This window comes from Chaetodon auriga, chromosome 19 (assembly GCF_051107435.1).
Source record: "Chaetodon auriga isolate fChaAug3 chromosome 19, fChaAug3.hap1, whole genome shotgun sequence".
Taxonomy (NCBI): Eukaryota; Metazoa; Chordata; class Actinopteri; order Chaetodontiformes; family Chaetodontidae; genus Chaetodon; species Chaetodon auriga.
In genome coordinates, this window is record NC_135092.1 from 4,391,068 (window position 1) to 4,409,228 (window position 18,161).

Sequence of the window (18,161 nt, forward strand, 5' to 3'; positions counted from 1 at the left end):
AGCTGATGCTTTAGAATGGACTCAGAGAATCAGAATCAGAATAAGACAGAACACATGACATCATAATGTCCATTCTAAACCAAGTGTATATATATAGAGAGCCGCTTCATTTCACCAGAGGATTTCACAGCTTTCACATCGCCAACACAGAAATCATTGTAACAAGACAGGTTCAGAGAATCAAACTGAGCGATCCTTGAACATCAAATCTTTTTAGTAAGTACTTTAACAGCAAGGACTGTCATACTTTCACATGCAGGAACAGATCCAGTTAAATGTGTAACAATTTTTATATTTTATAAATTAATCATTACTTTTTCATGTTAAATCTTAATCTGCCAAGTAACTTGTAACTACAGCTGTTACACAAATGTAGTATAGAAAGGAGAATTTATGCCTCCGAAATGTGGTGGAATAAAAATATAAAGTAGAAGAAAATGGAGCAGCACCTCAAAACTGTACTGACTGTAAAAACATCACTGATATTCAGATTCTACTCAAGTAAAATTGCTAATACCATAATGTGAAAATATTTCATTATACAAGTAAATGTTCCAGCTGCCTTCAAATCTTACTGAGCTAAAGTAGAGAATCTGGTCCACTTGAAGCTAAAATTAACAACTTTATATGTTGCTGAGGAGTTAAATTCATGTAAAATCCATATCTGCAGAAGTAACTGTACCTGCTCCATAAATGTTTTGAACTAAATGAGAATAAAATGCTCTATAATATATGATGTTACTCCCAATAAAAGTGTCAAGCGTCTAAAAAGCAGCTTTCTGTCAATGTATGCGACAGGAGACCAGTAACCAGACAACCAGATAGTTTCATCTGGAATAGATCAGGGACAGCTAACAGCGGGACAATCGTCTCTGCTCCTTAAGTGGATTTCAGAGCAGAGGTCGACCGTGCCGTCGAGGAGATGGAGTGGGGAGAGGCGGTTTCCACTCTTGAGGCAGCCATCTTTGACCTGATGGCCAACCCTCCACCTGCTCCATCGACACCTCCTCCTCCTGTTCCTGTTGGGCTGGAACTCGACATCTCCCCTGAACCAGTAGAGCATCAGGGTCGAGGATATGGTGGGTGTTTCCTCCAGGAGCATTTCCTCAGGTGGTTGAGCAGCAAAATCCATTCATGGAAGCTCCCACCATGAACTATGGACCACCACTGTTCCCAGACAACATCGTGCAGCCAGGTCACCTGCTCTACCATCAGGCTTATAGGCAGGGACAGGTAATCTACTGAGTGTAGATGAGGTCATTAGGAGTAGATCAATATCTGTATTGATACACATACAGATACAGATGAAGGCTTAAACACATTTGAATCTAAAACCTACAGTTCACAGGTAGATGTTACTTCACCTTAAAGATCAGCTCATCTTTCATTCACAGTTGGAGCTCAGATTTAATCAAGTCAGAACTCATTCAACACTGCATGAATGCTTTAATAACTGGTTTAGCTTTTGCTGCTGTGGTCACCTGACCTTCACATGAAAACACAGTCCTGACCTCTGACCCCTGTGACCCTCAGCAGAAACATTCAGACAAATTATGGTTGTATACATGCGTGTGACAGATTCTCCACGTGTGTTTTCACTCCACAGAGGTCACAGCAGCTCATTTATGGGGGGGAAATCCTGACACCTGGTGGACAGGTGACACCATTGTAGCTCATCTAATCACCTGGTCTGTGTGTGTTTGTGTCTCCAGAATAACGATGTACCAGTGGTGAGGCTCCCTACTGGATTCACCCAAAACCTGCGCTGTGTTGGACAGCTGTAAGTAACACACACACACACATCAATGCAAAGACACACACGAGTGAACACAGAGACTGAGCTTCAGTTTGCATCGTCACACACACTCTTTCAACTGTCTGATGCGTCTGTCTGTCTCTCTTTATCTGTGTAGGAATGGAAAACTGCTGTATGAGCTCCCACAGGTTTTCCCTCCACCTGCCTTCGCTGCTGCTCCACTCATCACCTCCAACTCAAAGTAAGTTTGCTTTGGACAGTTTGGATCAAAATGGATGTTTCTCTTTTTTCTGACTGGCTCTTGATCTGTGGCTGTGGTCACCATCAACAAGCCAGACTCTTCATCAAATCACAGTCTTCTTATATTTAACTTCATATTAACTTATATTTAACTATATTTAAGGGTGAGCTAAATAACACAAATACTTCTCTGTATAATGCAATACAGCTGAATCAACAGCTCTCTGAAAGTCACTTCAAAGCTCTCAAGTCTCACGCATTGGGCGTGAGACACACGCATTTCAACCCGTTCACGCGCTCACAAGTTGTGCCGCTACCTGTTCCACTGTTATAAAGAATTGCGGCATAATTTGGTGGGCGTTATCGCCCGATGCGTGAGACTTGAGAGCTTTGGAGCTGGCAGTTGGGAATGCTGGCAGGGAATGGAGCAGTGGGAAGAGTCAGCCAATAGGATTGTTAGCTGTACAGCTAACTGAGCTAACTTGGCTGATGGCAGCAACAGTTAACAGCCATCAGCATTTTCTTTCACAACAAGTAAAGCTATCTGTCCATCAGGAAACTCTGAGTTGAGGCACAGCAGATAGAGGACATCAGAGGGAAAAATAGAAAATATTTGCTCCAAAAAATATGATCCAGATCAGAGTCCTGGTCAGAGCAACTATAAATACCCTTAGTACCACAGTGGTCAGCCCATTCTCACTTCTAATGCTTCAAATGACAGAGTATGAATAGCAAGAAAAGTCTGCATTGGAGAAAGGTGGGGTGGTTTGGTTGGGAAAACCACAGAACTTTCACCAAGGAGACCAGGGTTTGTGTCCCATGTGAGCTGAAGATGAAGGTTGATTTCTTTTGTAACTGAAGAAGGTACATAACTTAAAGTAATGTGTGTCGTACTTATTTTAAGCTAAATCATGTTCTTTTCCTAAATCTAACCAAGTAGTTTTTGGGGCTTAAACCTAAACGTAAGCAACCATTTGACAATGTTAACCACATGTTTGTTACTGTGACTGTACCTTGCTAAGTGGATGTTGTATTTTTATTATTGCTAACTGGACCACAGAGCCCAGCATGTTGAAAAATAACAATAACCCACAGCTTAATAAGTAATAAGTAATAATAAGCACGGGGTCCTGACCAAGACTCCATGTGTGACAAGCTGTGAGTGAGAATGTATTGTCTGTGGTACGATCAACCAATCAGCAATGAGTTGCCCCATGACACACTTTGAGTGATGTGTGACTCATTTGCATCATGTAGCAGAAATGTATACAAAAGAAAAAAAGCAAAACAAACAGAAATAAATAGGTCTGGGGAAAATTCCACAGAACTAAATACAAACATACATACATACATACATACATACATACAAAGAAATAAAATTAAAATGAAGAAAATTGAAAATTAAATAGGTAAATACATCAGTGAATTAATACAAGGGCAAATACACAAACACACAAATGAAAATAGAAATATTCAATAATGTCACATTTTATGAAGTGATTAATGCCTACATTTATTTTCAATGTTTTGGTGTGTTTAATGGCAGAGTCATTCATGTATTTATTACAATATATTACATTTCAATATATTTGAAAGAAAACACACACAAACACATCCACAATATTATAAAAGTGGCATCTATAAGTAAAAGGGTCAATCAGAGACTGACAGGTGTTCTACACACAGATCGACTCTGCAGCCATGAAAATTTGTGTCATCATTTTAAGAAAATTAAATTTGAGGAGGATTTAAAAAAACTGATTCATGTATGTGGATATCCCATTGCTCAATTTGTATGACACGAACATATTTATTCTGAAATTAATTCCTCAATATCAATGTTATTTTCCATTATGCTACATTTTCAAACATATATTATAAAGTATGTAAAATATATGTATCTGTTTGTGTCACTTCTGACGTGGAATGAATTTACATGTTTTGAAATGCAGTTTTGTGTCTTGATCAGACTGTAAACATTGAATGCGGGCCTTTCTGAGTGTATTAAAACACTATACCATGACAGAACCATAACTGCATCCTCAGCGTTTCACAGTGAAACTCAGTCAGCCTGCCGTGGATGTTAATGAAGCAGTACTGTTTGCAGCCTCTGGGTGTCACTGCAGGACTGTGTGTGCCTCCCTGAGCTCTGCTCTGATAAGTTTCTGAGTCCGGTGTAAAATCACTGTGCAGTTCAGTTGCAGGAACAGAGGATGGCAGCTCTCATGGCACCAGAACACAACAGGTTTCACTACTCATGTTTTCTCATGTATTCGTGCATCTTCACCTAACTGTGCAGTTAAGAGCTGCTCAACACTTAGTGGAGATGTGATGATTCTGCAGGCAGACACATCTTTATCAATGAAAATTTAGATTTTTATTCCTCAATTTATTTATTTAGCCTCATTTAATGCTTTTTTATTTTTGTCTGGGAAGTGTATGCACCACCAGTACGGACAAATCATGCTGGGCAAATTATATGATTCTTAATATACACATTTTTGATTCATGGCTTTAAATTCACATTTACTTTTTATCCAACCAGTCAGTCTCTTAATATGTCCTTATTTATGGAACTTTGTCATTCTGGACAAGCTTTGGCATGTGTAAGTGAGCTTATCTATCTTATTACATGTACAAAATAAAATAATACAAAAATAACATACATCTAAGAAAAGAAATTGTTGTACATGGCATTTCACAAAGTTTATAAAGTTTCTCTTGACTCATCAACTCTCAATTTGTGGCAGACTGTTAGCAATGTATCCTAGCCTAGTTAAGATTAGGCTTAAGCCAGGTTTAGACAACAGGAGTTTTAAATCCTGCCTGAATTTGAAATCAGGTTGGATCAGGCACAAGAGGAGAGACTTCACAGATGTTCTTCTATCTAATCTCAAACACACACACAGCTCAAGATTTGAAAATAATGGTGCATCACACACTACAGGATATTATATTATTAGGATATTATCATGGTGTAGGGAGCACTGCATCTCATGTGGATGCAGATGTAAACAAAATGGAGACTGACTGTAGAAATGCTTTGCAGTGAGGAAAAAAAAAAAAAAACAGCAGGAAGCTCAACCAGGAAATGGTTGAGGAGACGCAGTCGCTCACGGGTTGTCTATTCTTCACAAAGAACCGGAGGCGAGATTTTAAACAGTTCTAACATCTGTCAACTGGAGGATGCTAGCTACTGTTAGCCTCCTGAGCTGGAATGTTTACCGTTGCCTGGCAGCAGGGTCAGCTGGTCCAGGACTAACAACTTGTCTCTGTCACTGGCTGTTGTGGACCTGAAAGTACTGATGTAACCATCCAGATTCTAACTCTAAATGTCAAATGTAATTTAAATGATCAGGGTGAGTCTGTGAGAAGTTCAGGAGGTTTAAGCTCGGATCTGTAAACCCCTTCACGTTCAGGCCCAACATCAGTACTGACCAAAGTTCAGACCAGATTTCTCCTCTGATTGTCAGGAGGTGAATCAACCCAAAACCCCAAATCTGTTTTTATTTTCACTGACAAAAATTAATAAAATGAAATATTATAGATGTTTTTATTTGTTGTTGTATCAGTTCCATTTCCTGTGCTGCGTGTTAATCTGGATGACAGTGGCACAACGCAGTCAGGTGAGTGTGTGTGTGTGTGTGTGTGTGTGTGTGTGTGTGTGTCCAAGTACAGACACTTTCTGCAAAGCCGCTTTCTTCATCAATCAACCTGTGTTCTTCATCACCTAATGATCTGACCAAATCTCAAGTGAGTTAAGTTTGACTAAAATGACAAGAAAATGATTGTTTTGGCTGGACTGGGTTGACTGAAATGTTAAATATAATCTGATGACTTAAATAGAGTAAAATGCTAAAAGAGTTCCGGTTTTCTTTGACTAAAAGAATAAAATGCCCAGATTTCAGTCCGCTAAAACCAAAAATACAGGATGCAATTGAATAATTATGATAAAGACTAAAAAGGGCATCAGACACAGGACTAAGACACTAAATGAAGGAAATAGCTGACAAAATTACAGTCAGAAGCAGCCAAGGAGCCGCAGACAGAGAGACATTCTGAGAAGGCAGAGAAAACTGTCGAGGTCAAACTACGCCTGCATCTAGATGAACTAGTGTTCTGGTAAATATTAAAGGCACACTCTAATCCAAACAGGCAAACTGAGCGGGCAGGCTGCTTGAACAAACTTTCAATGAAGTTATTAAAGGTCCTAATCATTAACGGAAGAGCAGACAGAGGAGCATCAGCAACACTCAAGGCTTTACTTTGGCCTTAACAGGATCCATTTAACAAGGAGTTCAAAAATGTCACTTAATTCTTTACCTTCAAAATGTTCATATTGACATGTGACGGTGTCTGCTCCTGAAAGCAATCCTGCATGACTGACGTCAGACTCTATCAGGGTTTTAAAAGTTGAAATTTGATTCAATTCATCCCTACAACCAATAAAATTACTGCTGTAACACTGCTAACAGCATGTTAAATCACCTTTTTTTGGCTGCTATCTCCCAGTCTCTCTGTCAAATCTGCATCGGTTCCACATCGGAGGCCTCCAGGCGGACTTAGATAATGCTCTCCATATTTACAGTGGCAGGAGGATTGGGAGGTTTTTGACTAGATCCCATTTGCGTGAACCTATTAGTGCTGAGCGCTCTGAGCTCCCTCTGATACGCCTCTGAGATTAGGCAATGGTATTACTGTAAGAGGATCGACTTGCCTCAAGGTGAGGGCCGAATATACAGAGAGAGAGAGAGAGAGACAGAGAGAGAGAGACAGAGAGAGAGAGAGAGAGGGGGGAACACACACAAAGACAGGAACATGCTCACACAGATAGGACCACACACTCCCCGGAAAAAAATCAGGACCTGGCAGTGAGAGCGTGGAAGAGATAGACGGAGGAACACACACGCATGCACGCGAACACACACACACACACACACACACACACACACACACACACACACACACACACATGCACACGCACACTTCAAAATGAAGAACTGAAACCAAGGACCGGCAATGATAATAATGGTAATGAGAGGAAATGTGTGTGTGTGTGTGTGTGTGTGTGTGTGTGTGTGTGTGTGTGTGTGCGTGTGTGAGAGAGAGGCACATACACACAGAAATTGAAACTGTTAAATTGAAATGATCTGTTTCACTCAGCATTTAATCCCCTATGTCCTGTTTGGAGGAGAGGACCAAAAATCTAGCTCACCCCAATGTACATTAAATTCATGTTGAAGAGACCCGATCCAAAGCTCTCCATTCATTCAACTGAAAGGTGCTCCAAAAATACATGGAAATTTTTATACACCTCACAGTTCTCCTTCAAAATATTTCTCCTGTGATGACAGAAGCTGTCGCATGATCAGAGCTGATAGAGTAGAGATATTCTGCTATCAAACTGCTCCTGAAACACTATTGATGCAAAGATTACTTCACACCTCGATCACCTTGGATTTAATCAAAACTTGAAATCTGAACTGTACATGGTAACTTTATTGGACTCTGCAGAGAAGCTAGCATCAAATACTCTAAAAACACTGTAAACAAAAGCAGGTTGGTTGTTCAAAGATCGAATGCCGGATCATGATCAGGTTAAATATATTTAATATTGATCTGTATGGTCACTGAGACTGTAGCATTCAATTTCAAAGGGTTTTGAGCCCTAAAAAATAATATTTAGATAATATTTGGCTTTATTAAGTCATTTTTGAAGAATCTGAGGGAGTAGAGAAAAAGAAACACCTTTTCTGCTGGATTGAGAGAAGGAAAAGGATGATGATGTACAGTAAAGACTATCCTACAGGGTAAACGTATTTAAGACTGCCCTGACTATGAACCCGACTGGGCATGACGGTGTAGATCTTTCTGGTTTAACTGACTCCCAAAACAAGTTATGTCACTATCTAGGATGATGGATATGTTGCTGTGAATATGGGGCCCCTAACAGTGATCTTAAGGGCAAACATGAGTTAAATCGCTGTGTCATGAGATTTTCCCCAGTTCTGCTGAGAAACAGCCAGAAAGAATCCAAGTACATTTGCATCATTACAACTTAGGTCTTATTTTTGTAGTTTTGTCCTTCCCTCAGATGCTCAAGAGTTAGTTTATCCACATGATCTAAACTTGGAGGTAAAACTGAAAGCATGCACACTTGAACCAGCAGTAACAATCCCTCATTGACAGGGGAAAACAGTTTAGGGGGACAAACTTGAACCAGGAGGTCAGTCTGTAAACTATGATGGATGGGTACAGCTAACAGGTGGGTAACGCTTCTTGTACAGTTTAGAGTCTTTCGTCCCTTCACCCTTGTCACGGCGAATGTTTCCATTGTGATATTCTAAATCCCATCTCATGGTTTCGCTGCTTTAATTTTTCTATGTGAATGTGTGTGTGCGTGTGTGTGTGTGTGCACGCTTGTGTGTGTGTGTGTGTGTCAGAGAGAGAGAGACAGTGAACCTTGGTCAGGAAGAGGAAGGTTGACGAGGAGGATGTCACAGACCCCCCTCCGGCAGAGGCAGAGAGCGCCGTGTCATAATTTATGCCTTAAAAAGCATGAATTTTTCAGTGCACAGTGGCAGAGATGGCACTTCATGTTTGCGCCAATCATTTCCTTATTGAATGATTCATGTGGATGTGGCGCTTATGAATCTTTCAGGGAACAAACAGAAACACTGATGCTCAGAGCTTTAAGCTCCTTCGCTAGTTGCTGCTTCAACATCCAAACTGAGTGTCTGGGAACAGAACAAACAGTGAAGTGAGCGTGGGAATAATTACCCTCCCTGCCTTGTCCTCACTTTTTTATTTCTCAGATTTTTTTCAAAGCACTTCCAAGAACAACCTCACGGCCAGGCCACAGCAGCGTTTAACATGGTAGAATTTTGTGGCAACTCGACTTCAATGCAGTGGAATCCACACAAAGAAAATCTGTGTCAACTCTGGTGAACCTTGAGATGCAAATTTGGATCAGTGACCAATATCAAGCCACTGTGACAGTTTGAGGGGACGGCGAGCTGAAGATTCCAAAACAGAGGAAGCTGCCGTAGCTTATTAGCTGTCGTGCACAATCCACCTTCCGTTTGAGTAAAAACTGTTCCACTAAAGGGGTTTAGAGACCGTTATGTACGAGACAGGATGATACAAATATATTCTTTTCATGAATAAACAGGAACTATTGTGACTGACTCACCCTAGCCCAGCTAGCAAGCTACTCGTTAGCTGGCCAGCTACAGCAGTTCGCCAACTCGCCCTGAGAGTTTACTATACTATAAACTAAAAATGAATACTCCAAATATAGTTGTATCATAAAATGTCAATTCTGAACACTAATAGTAAGAGGAAGAAAATAAGAAACATAAGATAGAGCTACAACTATACAGCCCTAGGTATATGTTTTACTGGCAGCTGAACCAAACAACCACCATAGTGAATGTTTATGCCACTACAGGGCTGAATGATTTTGTCAAAGTAAATGGTACGTAATCCTCATTTTTCAGTAGATTAAAGGTCAGTTGCACCACCCATTTGGAAGGGCTGGGCTACTGTCAAAACATGGCGGTGCAACATGGTAGACTCCATAGAAGAGGACCCACTCCCCGTCTCTGTAAAGGGCTTATTCCAAGGTAATGTAAACACATTCTTCTTCCAGATCCTCTAAGCCCTACACACACATCCTACACTGGCTTAGATATGAGTCTACACCTTTGGATTTATGAATATGCAAATAGTCCCTGCCTCTTTCTCCACCCATCCCGCCACCACTTGCTTGCAGTTCGAGTGTACCTGCTTACCTTCAAATTTTCTCTGGAGGTAAACTGCCATATGCACTTGAATTATATAACTTTGTCATTCGCGCTATATCTTATGAGGACAAGCTTTATCATGGCATGCTTTCTTTGTGGATAAGCACAATGTCATGAGAAGTCTCCATCAGAATAAACATGATAAATATAGCCATCATCTAATTCAGCAGCTTTGCTGTCTGATAAACTGCTTTGAGTATCGTTTACTGTAACTTTCTTTATGCCCGAGCCATATAAACTGTCAGGGTTTGTTTCCGAATCCGTGCTTGTGAGACTTTCGATGGTCCACTGCAGTTCCAAGGTGGAAATGCTCAGGCATGGTGTTGACTACTTACTTTGCTCAGGATTTGTCTTGTAGCATATGAACCACCACATGAACGAGGCTAAAATCATGATTTTCTTTGGAGGGGGTCTTTAAGTTTTAATGGTGCAACCTGATTTAGTAAACCACTAGATGGAAACTGGCTACTGAATTGTACAGGACTTTACACACAAATTGGTGAGAAATTCACTTTAACATTACAAACAATTTGCACCTTATTACCTCAATGCCATCTTTTTCCTTGAGCTTGTACCTGAGATGAAATTGGAACTTGGTTCAAGTCAACCCATTACTACCAATACACATAATTAACTGAACATTATATTATGTTTAATCATAATTTTATAGCACTGTACTGTAGTTGTACTCCCAATCCTACAATTGTATTGCTGTTAATCAGTGCAGTGTTTTTTATAATGCTTTTTATTGTTGTAGGGATGTTGTAATTTGCTGTTCCTCTAATGGCCACCACATGTTGCTCCAAGAAAACTCTGATTGTATTGAATAGATTTTTTTCCCCCATTCCAAATGAACTGGGATGTTTCAGATAACACTATTCCCAGAATATTAGTCCAATTCTTAGCTGCCATAGTTGTCACCGCACCAGTTGCACTGTTTGCAACAGCTTTGGTATATTTTGTGAGTTGCTGCTCGTCAGTCTGTATGACTGTATTTTCAATTTTTGAGGATTTGATCAGATTGGAATCAGCTAAGTGTACCAGTAAATATGGCGAATATGGAACCAGCCTATTATTGGTTCATGTAAAAATGTTGGATGGGCCACTGTCACCCTGATATTCACTGCCGCTCCTCTGCTCAGTAGAAGCATGTCCTCCTTTAAAAATCACATTTATCTGTTGCCTGGAAGCTGCAGTTGCCTGGTGGAAATCTTTCATCTTGTCTGTGTAGTGCCCTTCAGAGGGCCCTACCGGCTGTTTGGATTTTAGCCAAGGTTACTATAGAAACACACAGAGGGAGAAGTGCAGGAAAACAGAAAAGGCTTGCTCATGCTAATGGGAAACACGCTTATTGATTCCCATGAAAAAACACACACATTTAAAACTGTGAATAAAATGTAAACATCAAAGGTTTACTTTTGTTAGTGATCAAACAGTTTGTATAACCTCTTCTCCTGAATAATGGCTGATTTCACCAACCTGAGAGTATTAAAAAAGCAGATAGATGCAATAATTAATCATTTAATTGCTTGTCTGTTCTGTTCATTCATTCATTGAAAGCGTCAGAAGATCAGCTCGTGAACTCTCATTGACGGGCAATTGTTCACACCAAAGCGGAATCCTTTAAAGGGCTGTTCTGTAAAATGTATTCTTTCCAACAGACTCTCACGCACAATCATCTTCTCTATTTGTGCAGTTAAAGCCCTGCATAAATGAAAATCTCATTTTTAAACCTCTTAACATGTCCATGGCATGTTTTTATATGATATATCATACATATCAGGAGTGAAATAAGCAGTCAACACCATGCCTGAGCATTCCCACCTGGGAGCTGCAGTGCAGTGACAGTCTGAAAAACACACATTCAGACAGCCAGGGTTCATAACGCCACACCAAAGGAACCAGTAACATCAACTTCCTGAGTGGGGTTCTCATATGATAACGCAGTCAAGCTGAAGGCTCATGTTATCTGTTACAGTTATGTTTCTAACATTGTAGATACATGAAAAATATTATAATTCTGATATATCGACTTGTAGGTAACAATGTATAATTTGGTCTATTTCTATTTCTTGTTCTTATTTGTTGTGTGTTTGTTTTCTTCATGGGACAAAACTTCTAAATATGTAACTTTGATCAACAGATGGTTGACCCTAACCCTAACTGAGATGGTTTAAATAAATTGATTAAGGTTTAATCAATGCCAGGAGTGAAACTTTAATAATATCTCTAATATCTTTTGGATCAATAGTATATTTTGCTTTTACTAACAATAAAAAAATCCAGAATGTATTTATACGTAGTTGATTGTTGTTTGTCTCAACAGAGTTCATCAAATTCTGTGTGACACTGGGGAGGTTTGGAAGTGTGTGTGTGTGTGTGTGTGTGTGTGTGTGTGTGAGAGGCCTCAGAGAAGTGTTATTCTCTTTGAGGTGAGTTTGATAGTCACGGCAGACACCTGCACAGATCACATCTGAAAAATTTAGATGGCGTTGACTGGAGGAGTATGGAACCGACGAACGAACAGATGAATGAATCAAACTGATGATCAAACGTGTCAAATTAAAATGTATGTTTGATTGAAGTCAACCACACTGAATGCACTCAACATGCATATTTAAAAAAAAACACATTAACATGAATAAATGCACACATGAGTGAGAAAGCAAGAGAGGTAATAAATGAATGGATGAACAAATGAGACAGAGTGAGTGTGAATGAAGACAGTGACTGAGAAAATCTTTAATTGACAAGCATTAAAGTACAAATACTGCCAAACAACTGTGCTGACTGACTGATGGATGGGCTTCAATCCAAACCATGATCTTTCCTTAAACCGTGTTTTTGCCTGAGAAAATAGCCGTCCTGCTGATACAGATCAAAAAAACGATTCAATTTGGTGGACTAATTGTGGACTGAAAGCAGCAGAGGTAAAAATAAATATTTCTGTCTTTCGAAACATCCAGTTCGACTGCCCTGCAGTCCTTGTGTCTCTAACTCTGCTGCTGTCTTGTGGAAGGACGTGTTTCACCTCTGTCACATCCCAAAGAGTATGAAGTGTGTGTGCTGTGTAGACACTCTACATATTAGTTGATTATTTTATTTTTTTTAAGTGTGCTGGTGTTGTAGACTCTTCTGCAGTGCAATGCACAGAGGAAATGGAGGAGCATCTTACATGAGAAAAAACAACTGACCTCTGATGTCTTTGTATCATTCTCATAGTATAAAGTGTGTTGATTTTTTTTTGCATACCATTTGGTTAAAAAAAGTATACGAAGCTATACATACTTAATAGAATTAGTATGCAATATGGATTTAGGACACGCTGGTGTCCCCAGCTGCATCTGATCACCTGTTATTAGCTTCACCAGAGGGGAGTCATCCCCAGTTTACACATGCAGACTTACAGAAGAGGTGCGACAGTATAGCTCTAGCTGCAGAATAAATGCATCAGGTACTGTAACACTTGCACGATGTATCACAGATACGCTCTCTAAAGACGCCTGCTTGTTCTTGAAAAAGCTTCCTCCTAAAACTCCCTCGACACACTTCGTCCCCCGAGGTTTCTCGTTTGACTCTGAATCTCTTCCTCTCATGTGCAACTGCTTTATTACTATTAAACATTTATAATATTATGTCCCATTTAAATGGACAAAATTAGCGCTCGTTTTTAGCATGCGCGGCCCCACGGGGGAATCGAACTCTCACACGGGGTGCGTTAGTGCCTTGCTCTTCCAATTAGGGACGGCGGATCAGTAAACTGCTTCACCCAGATCAAAAAAATGAAAATAAAAAAACACACGGGAGGTGGGGATTTGAACAGATAAATCAAACTGATACAGGATCATTATGTAAATTCTAACCTCTGAGGGCACTTTCACTTAGTACTGATGTGTGTGTGGGTGTGTGTGTACACAGGGAAGCAGTTCTGCATCTATCTCTCTCTCTCTCTCTCTCTCACACACACACACACACACACACACACACACACACACACACACACACACACACACAGAAGATGCTGTGCCAGCTGAGACCAAACAATAAAAAAACAACAAATAATAAAACTCTTCTCCGACTCTCTCTCATCGCTTCAGGACAGACTATCTCTCTCTTTCTTTTCTTCCACCTCTCTCTCGGTTCCCTTCCTCCAGCTTGTTTCTTTCTTCCATTAAGGCTCCATTGCCACACAGTCACCACTCACTCTCTGCCACCGTTCCTGCTTTGATTTCTGCTGCCAACTCAGAAACTGTTCATTTTGCATTTATTGATGCACCAAGCGATATTTTCATATTAACAGTGGATCACATGAATGGTGTCACTCTGAGGAAGCTGCAGAGATTTATCCCCCCGGTCTCAGTGTTTCCAGGCAGCTGTTTCCACCAAGCCACTGTGCACTACCTGCTCAGCACTGCCCAGAGCACAACTGAGGAGGAAAGTGCAACATCTAGCAGCTATGGAGCCAGATATGTTTTCAGGAGTTGGTGGAGACCAAACCAGAGCTAAGAGGAGAGCGAATATGGGACTGACATTCATCAGGTTGACACAAACATGACTGCAAAGGGATCCTAATGTTCTGTGTGTGTTTTCTGGATTCACAATAACAAGGTTGGATTACTGCAAAGATAGAGTATCTACTTTTTGGCATACCAGCTGAGTCCCATTTGACTGCTGTTCCAGAAATGTACTGTTGGTGAAATCTGGTTATATTGACATGTTTAGATTTGCACCTTTAATGTTCATATATTGTTCTTTTCTGTGTGACTTACTGCTTCATTAGATGCTTTTGAGGCGACAGAAGAAACACACAGAGAATGGGACATTGCTGAAAAACCTAATCTAATACATTGTAAAGATTTATGGCTCTCACCCATAACAATGTTTCCGCTGAAAATGATCAGAAAGTGTCACGCTGACAGAGTAATACCAATACAGATGCAGCTAGCGTCATCTGTGTTGTCTGCATTCACTGCTTGTTTCCTCTCTTCTCTCTGTGTGAAAATGTGCCTGTGTGGACATGGTGCAAGTCTAACTTTCACTCATCTGAGGTTCATCCTGAGACATGAGAACTTTTAGGCATTTCGCTGATCCTGCAAACTGTAAAGTTGTCTGTCTGAGCAACAACCTTGCTGTTTATAATCTATAAAAAAGTGGGAAGTAGTGCAACTCCTTCCTTTCAGATAATTCTGGTTATTTTCCATAAGGGTCTTATTTGCGTAGTTTGGTATTTTGTATCCAGACTATGTATTTGGAGGTAAGACTCAAAATGAGTGCACCTGAGATTTTTGTAGATAGGTACAACAGCACACCAGGTCAAAACTGAAGCAGGAGGTGGTTCTCAACTGTGATGGATTTACAGCCAACAGCTTGGGAAATAATTCTACCGTTAACCTTTGCTTTCTCTACCAAATAAATGTGGCTAGAACTTGGAGGCTTGTTTACGGCCTGTCTGAGTGCTCGTGGTCGTCCTGTCAGACTTAAATGATGTCTCTGTTTTCCAGGATCTCAGCAATTAACTTGGGGGCTACAGTGTTATCAAAACTGACAGATATAATGAACAATACTATGACATCAGACATAAGGCGTATGAAACTGAAAGAGGATGAGTCATGTTCAGAACAAATTGACAACAACTTATTCTGTGGTTTTTGTATGAGGGCTTGCAGTAGAACCTGGGTTGCGAATAAGCAAACGTATCCTGTACCCTTCCTCGTCCATTTCTCCAATCACACACCTACAGTAATACTTCCGTCCCTGATGCTCATTGCTGCATGAATGTGTGTGTGTAATCCCCATCTCTCTCTCTCTCTCTCTCTCTCTCTCTCTCTCTCTCTCTCTCTCTCTCTCACATACACACACGCACGCGATCAGTGAAGGATGCAGAAACATGAAGCTCTTCTCTTTCCCTCTTCGGCACGTCAGAAGCATTTTGCCGGGTGATTAATCGCCGCGGCGAGCGTTCGAGCCCTGCGGTCGGCCCGGGGGCATCGCCACGATCCCTGCACCTGCCACTCTGATCCACTGACTGCCCCCCCCCCCCCCCCCCTCTCATGCACACACAAACACACATTCATACACAAACAGCAAACCACAGACAAATGTAAAAATGAACAGGACATGTAGCATTGTGCACAGAGGAAATGATTCAGCTACATAATACAGACTCAATTCATGAAGAAATGGAAAAAATTACAAGGATGATTATTTTACAAAGACAATGATATGCACAAAAATCATACATGACTGAATTCCATGTTCATTCAAAACATTAATGCACATATTCAAACCCATGCTGGCACCTGCCTGAAGAACGGAAAGATAAAACAAACATACCTGCTCCTGCAACCAGGAACACATGACTGAAAGCAGTAAACTGACACTGCAGAGGTTCAACTCTCTGGAGCAAGGCACCAATCCACCAATAAGCTGGGAAAACATCAAACATGCACCGCACACATAAAAGCAGATTATAACTCTATCAATTTATTTTTAGGAGCAGCAGAAGCCGTAGTGCAGCACCTTCTGGGACTAGTGCCTTGCTGAAGGGTAATGGTAAGGGCAGGGTACGTGGAGGAAACCCGTGTGTTCACGGTACATGGGGAAATGAAACACACAAGGAAAATTCTTTCTTTGGCTTTTCTCAAAGTTTGTTTAATGTCTGGTTCTGTGTAGTCATCATGGATGTACTGTCTGGCTCATTCCAGATATCCAGAGTACATGATAAGTTTACTCTCTCTCTCTCTCTTTCTGACACCCTCTACTCTCTCATCACCTGAGTTGAAGGAGGGCAAGCATGTGTCCGGGCCCACACTACATCTGTTACACAGTAACGTGTGTGTCGCACCACCAGTTAGCATGTATGTTTGTGTGTTCATATAAACTCTTGGTGGTGGTGATGGTGTAGTGTGTGTGTGTGTGTGTGGCAGCAGATGTCATTTGTTCTGAAATCAGCAGCTGGATCCTAAGTTCCCTGTGGGACCTCTACATCTACGACACATACATACACACACACACACACACACACACACACACACACACACACACCACCAACCACCAGCCCTACCTGTGGACTATACTCTCAAGCACACAGGCAGATGTCATGTGGGACACTGGGACACCGGGACAGTGTGTGTGTGTGTGTGTGTGTGTGTGTGTGTGTGTGTGTGTGTGTGTGTGAGAAACCAACAGGTTGAGTGTCCTTATGGTTGTGGAGCTGAAATGACAGTGAGTGTGTATGTGTGTTTGTATGTGTGTTTCTGTGGATTAACAGACCTGAGCTGCTGACCGTTGACATGTTGAGCAGAGTACATGCAGAACCACAGGTAACACACACACAGAGACACACACTCAGAGACTTGATTTTCTAAACAAACCTTTGAAAGAAGTTTTCCAGAGTTCAGAGAGTACAAACTTTATCTGTGAAGCTTTCTTTACTCTTTTTTTCTTCATCGGAAACAGGAGCTTAAAGTTGAATCAAAATCACATTTAAAAACAAGGATGAAGTAATTAGTGCACTCATTAAAGGCAATTTTTCCATTTTCATCACCATATATTTTGTTAGATTAAAAATATTTTATGTAATAATCTAAAACTTTAATTATATTAAGAAAACTGTCAACAAAATATTAATAATGCCATTATCACTACCATGATCACTTTTTATTGTGTCAATGTAATCATGTTATTTTATTCAAATATTCCAATACATCCAAGACTGAGTCATAACTGTGAATTTCTTAGAATGCTTATGTTAGCATGCACATAGTGCAGCTGAGCCTGAGTCCAATCTCATCAGGTATATATTGTTTTACTACTAATGTTTTCTTCTTATTATTAACATTTTCATTGTACACAAATTCTATTCATAATTACATTGTTTTTCAGTCATCAAAAACAAAAATTAAAATACAATTAACAGTAAGCAATAACGAATAATTTCATATTGTAATATGAATATAAATAAGCTTTCATTTTCAAACAATCACTCATTAACTTGTTTTACTGCATCTCAGAATATACTTTCACATCTCGGTCTGACAGCTGCTCAGGTGGAAACTCTTTATCAGCTTTTATCAACACATCCAAGAAATTGAAATATTGCTTTGGATTGTGTATTTTTTCTTTTGTTCTTTTGCTTAATTCTATTTGCTTTTTTTTGCCCCATGTGAGCAGAGGTGGGAATTTAACGACTGAAAGATTGAGGAAAGGGGATTTACTGCAGTAATGTACATGAGCAAGTAATGGTACAACATATTTACGCAGGAAAACTGTCACAAATTATTGCAAGAGGTACAAAAATGTGCATCAGTGTTTCTATTTGGTGGGGTCTTTACTTAAGACTACAGATGAAAATGAGCCCC